Below are 7114 nucleotides of genomic sequence, written 5' to 3'. Positions count from 1 at the left end.
TTAATGACTTCTGGGTAAAAAATGAAATTAAGGCAGAAATCAAGAAGTTATTTGAAACTAATGAGAAAAAACAAAATGTACCAGAATTTCTGGGATGCAGCTAGAGCAGCTAGAGCAGTGCAAGAGGGAAATTTATAGCACCAAATCCCCACATCAAAAAGCTAGAAAGATCTCAAATCAACAATCTAATATCACAACTAAAAGAACTAGAGAACTAGGAGGAAACAAACCCCAAAGCTAGCAGAAAACAATAACCAAACTCAGAGAAGAACTGAATGAGATAGAGACATGAAACTTTTTTAAGGGATTTTTTAAAATCAATAAATCCATGAGCTGGTTTTTTTTTTTTTTTGAAAAAAATTCACAAAATAGACCACTGGCTAGATTAATAAAGAAGAAAAGAAAGAAGAATCAAATGGACACTATCAGAAACAATTAGGCGAATATCACCACTGACCCCACAGAAACAAAAGCAACCATCGGAGAATATTATAAACACCTCTATACACATAAAGTAGAAAATCTAGAAGAAATGGATAAATTCCTGGATGCATAAACCCTCCAAAGGCTGAATCAGGAAGAAACTGAATCCCTGAATAGACGAGTAACGAGTTCTGAAATTGAGGGATTTAGGTGAATTGTACAAGAGGTACAAAGAGGAGCTGGTACCATTTTTTCTGAACTTATTCCAAACAACTGAAAAGGAGGGAATCTTCCCTAACTCATTTTATGAGGCCAGTATCATCCTGATACCAAAACCTGGCAGAGATACAACAAAAAAAAGGAAACTTCAGTCCAATATTCCTGATAAACATCAATGCAAAAATTCTCAATAAAATACTGGCAAACCAAACCCAGCAGCATATCAAATAGCTGATACACCACCATCTATTTGGCTTCATCCCATAGACGCAAGGTTGGTTCAACATATGCAAATCAATAAGCATAATTCACCACATCGACAGAACTAAAGGCAAAATCTACATGATTATATCAATAGATTCAGAAAAAGCATTCGATAAAATTCAACATCCTTTCATGTTAAAAACTCTCAATAAACTGGTATTGAAGAAACATATTTCAAAATAATAAGAGCCATATATGACAAACCCACAACCAATATCATACTAAATGGGCAAAAGCTGGTAGCATTCCCCTTGAAAACTGACATGAGACAAGGATGCCCTCTCTCACCACTCTTATTGAACATAGTATTGGAGTTTCTGGCCAGGGCAATCAGGCAAGAGAAAGAAATAAAGCATATTCAAATAGGAAGCGAGGAAGTCGAATTATCTTTGTTTACTGATGACATTACCCTATACCAAGAAAACCCCACAATTTCAGCCCCAAATCTTCTTAAACTGATAAACAAATTCAGCAATGTCTCAGGACAGAAATTCAATGTGCAAAAAACACTAGCATTCCTATACACCAACAACAGGCAAGCGAGAGCCAAATCATGAATGAATCCCCATTAACAATTGCTACAAAGAGACTAAAATACCTAGGAATACAGCAAACAAGGGAAGTAAAGGACTTCTTCAAGGAAAGAAGTCCTTCAAGGAAAACTACAAAACACTGCTCAATGAAATCAGAGAGGACACAAACAAATGGAAAACATTCCACAGTCTTGGATAGGAAGAATCAACATCTTAAAAATGGCCATACTGCTCTTCCACAGGAGGCCTACACATCTCCGCTTGTGCTGCCGCCATGTCTCTAGTGATCCCTGAAAAGTTCCAGCATATTTTGCCAGTACGCAACACCAACATCAATGGGCGGCGGAAAATAGCCTTTGCCATCACTGCCATTAAGGGTGTGGACCGAAGACATGCTCATGTGGTGTTGAAGAAAGCCGACATTGACCTCACCAAGAGGGCAGGAGAACCCGCTGAGGATAAGGTGGAACTTGTGATCACCATTATGCAGAATCCACGCCAGTACAAGATCCCAGACTGGTTCTTGAACAGACAGAAGGATGTAAAGGATGGAAAATATAGCCAGGCCCTAGCCAATGTACTGGACAACAAGCTCCGTGAAGACCTGGAGCGACTGAAGAAGATTCAGGCCCGTAGAGGGCTGTGCCACTTCTGGGGCCTTCGGTGTTCCGGAGGTCATCACACCAAGACCCACTGGCCGCCGTGGCCGCACCATGGGTGTGTCCAAAGAAGAAATAAGTCTATAGGCCTTGGTCTGTTAAATAAATATTTAATACCAAAAAAAAAAAAAAAAAAAAAAAAAAGCCATACTTCCCAAAAGTAATTTATAGATTCAATGCTATTCTCATTTAAACTACCAATGACATTCTTCACAGAATTAGAAAAAAACTATTTTTAAAATTCATATATAACCACAAACAACCACTAGCCAAGACAATCCTAAGCAAAAAAAGAACAAAGTTGGAGGCATTCACACACCTGGACTTCAAACTATTACTCACGGCTTATAATAACAAAACAGCACAGCACTGGTACAAAAACAGACACATAAAATCAATGGAACAGAATACGAGGAATTCAGAAATAACACTGCACACCTACAACCATCTGTCTTCAACAACCCTATGCAAAAACAAGCAATAGAGACAGGCATTCCTATTTATGTATTTTATTTACTTTTTTCACTTCATTTGATAAAAATTTACTGCAGATTGCACTTAAGAGTAATAACAGCACCATAAAAAGCAAATTTCAAAGAGTTTACAATTTCTTCAGCAAATAAGATGTTTCACATCTTCCAGTCCTTTTGAAATCAGTTATTAATAATTATTTCCTTCCCATTTTCCATCTGAATTGACTGCAGCAATACAGTTTTTAATTTACTCGGACATTTTAAAGCCTATAACGTTAGGCTATGCAGTTACCTCCATGGTCCTAACAGGCATTCATCGGCTCACAGCAGGTTCTCAAGGTATAGTTTACCAGCCTCTTCTTTTCTCCCAATGTCAAGGTTACTCTTAAATACAGTAAATGCGAAAAGAATTTTTAAGTTGGCAAGGCATGGCCATCAAAAGTCAACCCAAGGGCAGTTTCAGCCCTGCCCTCACCAGGGCGTAGTTCCAACTGGTCGAATGATGTTGATTGATGGGCATTCACCCCCCCCGATAGCCAGGTGGCCCATCTCCTTGTGGAAGCTCACGCTATGTTTTAGTAGCATGATGTGCCACTGAGAGGTGGAAAGGATGCCAAGACCATAAGATCTGGAAATTGCCTCCTCAGGAAGGCAATTTCATGAAGAGGTCTTCCAGAAATAACACCAAACTTCCCCAGGTGCCCTCAATCACTGTGTTGTCTGTCAGAGGGATGAACTTAACCTTGACCTGTCTTGCCACATTTCAAAATGATGTTCCGGACAGACTTCAGTTTTGGAAATCTCTAGATCAAATAAGTTTCCACTATATTGGCAGGAGATGGAGGTGACTTAGCTGTAATGGGTAGCATTAGGTGAATCTTTGGGATGAAATTCTTTATATCAACCATGGGTAGTTGTCCACACTATCTACACATATAATAAAATTGTCGAGTACTAAATTACACATACATAAATGAGTTCGTGTACAAGTGGTGGGTGAAATGTGAATGTTTGATAGATTTTATCAATGTCAATTTATATTTCAATTACTGTGCTATTAGTAATGCCTGATGATTTACCATTGGCGGAAAATTGTGTAAAAACTACACAGGATCTTTTCTGTTAATATTTCTTATAACTGCATGTGAATTCACATTATCTCAAAAATACAGTACAACTCTAATATGTAACAAAGTATGCATATATTTCTGAATAACAAATAAGGTTGCTGAAAATTATATATAATTTGATAATATTTCTGCTAAAGCAAATAATAAACGTTTTATTACAGGAAAATTAATTATTCACTTTTGACAAGTAATTGGAATCTCTCTGTGCTTCCATTTCTCAGACAAAAATATATTATAGAATAATTAATCTGTAAAGTGGGACCTCTTTCTCTAAATTTCTATGAGTCAATGTAAAATACACAGGCTGGGAAGAGAGGTAGAAAAAAATGGTGTGAGATTGTAATAATCAATTAACCATAAGTGGAAAATGTATATAGGGAGAAAACACAATTAGTTAAGTTGAGGGCAAAGACACAGTGCATCTTAAAACCTGCAGATTGAAATTTTTGTTTTCACTGTTGGGATAACGTTCCAGAACTGCAGAGATTTATGGAGCTGTTTAATTGCATTGTAAAAATGTAATTTCTTGTAGCCTTTGGATAAGTGAATGTGGGAGAGCGAATGAGGAAAAGTAAAATTGGGGTGCGGGTGAGGTTGGTCATTTTTAATAATGTATTACACATTAGGGAGACCTGTTCACCTAAATATTAAATATTTATACAGCCGGGTGTGTGCCTCATGCCTGTAATCATCTCAGCACTTTGGGAGCCAAGCGACGTGGATCACCTGAGGTCAGGAGTCCAAGATCAGCCTGGCCAACATGGTGAAACCCCATCTCTGCTAAAAAAAACAAAAATTACCTTGGGTGGTGGTGAGTGCACACCTGTAATCCTAGCTACTCGGCGAGGGCTGAGGCATTAGAATCGTTTGAACCCAGGGGGCAGACTCCACTGACAGAGCAAGACTGGTTCTCAGAAAAAAAAAAAAAAAAAAAAAAAGAAGATTTATTCTAACAGTGGATTGAAAATAGAGACCAGTATTAAAAAACAACCAATTTTTGTTAATTTATGCTTTATATATTAATTATCCATTTCTTTTCTTCTTTTGCAAAATAGCTTTTTAAGGCTACCAAAAGGGTTGCCTGAAATAATGTGCAGAGAGAAAAACCTCATATACTCATGGGGCGTAATCAACCAACACTAAAAAGCCCTGGGTTATTATTTGATTTTTTTTACTAAACTTTTGGTATTACTCATACTTTCTGTTGCTATAGTTTAGAATATATAAAAACGATAATTACTATGTACCTACTATTTTGCAGAAAAGAATGTGAAATTTCACTATGTTAAAAGGTGATGTTTAACGATTTAAAGGCTTACTTAAGAAAAATATGAGTAAATATTAGGATCACCTAAATTTTAAAAATATGGAGAAATCAGGTGAATTTTTAAAAATGACCTGCAGACTTAGAATTTTCAAAGCTTATTCTACTGAGGTCCACTAAGAGTTAACCTAATTTCAACTTGCTGCTTTTTTTTTTTTTAAAAAAAGTCTTTATTTATTGCAAATTAGGTTCAACCACTATTGAAACCATGGAATATTCATTCTATTTCTATGTAATTATTATGACCAAAAGCTATTTACCATTCTAAAGTTTAATTTAACATAAATTATAAAATGAAACTTTTATTTGTAATATAGTTTTTCTGAGGAAAAATATTTTGATAGCAACAGGTACTGTGGCAAATGAAAATTACCTTAGGGACTAGCCCTTGGAATTTTTTTCTTTCCTTGATACATACATTTTCTTTCATAAAAAAGAACAATAACACAATAGATCCACACCATAACTCCGTAAGCAGGTTAAAAAATCTTTTAAAATGAAGGCTTGGATTACTATGAGGTTAATAAAAAATAATTTCCTATTGATCCGTCAGTGAATGTTATTCTGGGCACAACTGAACTGACAACTTCCAAAATCATCACTGGGGAGATGTTTCCCAACCCCATAGCTGAGATAAAAACTTTAGACCATGCACCCTTCTGGATGCTAGGTGTAGAAAGGGAGATACAAGCTTATTATAAGAAGCTTGAGCTATACATAAAAGTGTAAAGATGAACAAAATAAATAAGTAAATAAATAAGAAAACACCCAGAATCTCATCACCCATACATGTTTTCCAGGATAAATGGCAATCACTTTATATTCCCATGTCATTTAGAACTCTGTGTTAGAATTCCTCATATAGAAGCAAAATTATAACATCTGTATGTGCTTGGGAAAGGAACAGACTTAAAAAAAAAAAAAGGCAGTGGAAACTCATTATGTTTATTCAGTGGAATGCCACATTCAGTTTTCTCCAACAAATCTAAGACATACAAATAAAGTAAAATAAATAGGTATTTGCACCTGTTTAAAGAGATTCAGAGTACTGGAATTCACACCTGCCCACAAAGACACACCCTTTATTCTCAAGAACTTTTGCAAATTTCTTGGGATACAGGCTGAAAATAAGGTCTGGTTTAGGGCCATCCTGGAGTGGAACCAAAGATCACTCTTTGAGGCAGTAGGTCTCCAACTTTCAGTGGGCATTGGACATTTCTAGGAAGCTTGTAAAATAAGGAGATTTCTGGTGCTATCCCCAAAGACTCTGATTCAGGAGGTCTGTGGTAGGCTCTGTAAATATGCTTGTTTTACAAGCTCCTCAGACCTTACTTTGAGAATCACTGCTATAAAGCAAGCCACTTGAATCTATTTCCTTGTGCTTCTGATCCCAAGGGCTTTGTGTATATATGCTTTCTATGAGCTAGAAGACTAATATTCAACATGTGTCAATAATTTAATTTAACCATGTTTTAGGTGTTCTATGTACTTAGAAGGTCATCATTTCATAAGTCTTATGTGTAGTAATGCCAGGTAAAGAAAATTGCAACTTCAGCATTATCCTTTTGTGTGGGAAAATAATGTTCTCAACTCTCAATCAACTAGAATAATTCCCTTTATTACATGTAAAAATGTCATATCACATTATAAAGAATGTTTAAAATTATATTTTTGAAAAATTTATTATGATTTAACATATCATAAAGCATGTTGAAAATTACATTTTAAACCAAAAGAGTTTAGGAACATCTAAATATGATGAAACTTAACAGGAAACATAATTTCTAATTCATCCTCCCTTTTAGAGCTGCCAAACCCATTATTATCACTTTACCTAGACAGCATTTATTTATGTAAACTCCATATTTGCTCAATGAATCAAGCCTAAGATAGTAATCAGGCTTTATCTGTCTGTGTCTGTACCAATGACAGCTACTGTATATTTTACGTAGAGCTCTCATCTATCTTTATATCCCATGTCCTTACTTAAACAAGAGATTAGTCACATCAACTCTAACCCATACCCTCCACAATCTCAGTTTCTTCATCAATAGTATTAGCGGCAGAAAAAAAAAAAAAAAAAAAAAAA

The 7114-nt window shown here is 35.7% G+C and overlaps 1 pseudogene; it reads left to right on the top strand.

Moving 5' to 3' along the window:
* Window positions 1-1713: 1713 nt before the first annotated feature.
* Window positions 1714-2185, top strand: LOC108542774 (40S ribosomal protein S18 pseudogene; annotated as a pseudogene).
* Window positions 2186-7114: the final 4929 nt, after the last annotated feature.

The sequence above is a fragment of the Rhinopithecus bieti genome, unplaced genomic scaffold (assembly GCF_001698545.2).
Source record: "Rhinopithecus bieti isolate Rb0 unplaced genomic scaffold, ASM169854v2 scaffold_23818, whole genome shotgun sequence".
Classification (NCBI taxonomy): domain Eukaryota; kingdom Metazoa; phylum Chordata; class Mammalia; order Primates; family Cercopithecidae; genus Rhinopithecus; species Rhinopithecus bieti.
The sequence above is the reverse complement of the archived record's forward strand: the minus strand, read 5'-3'. Positions and strand labels throughout refer to the sequence as shown.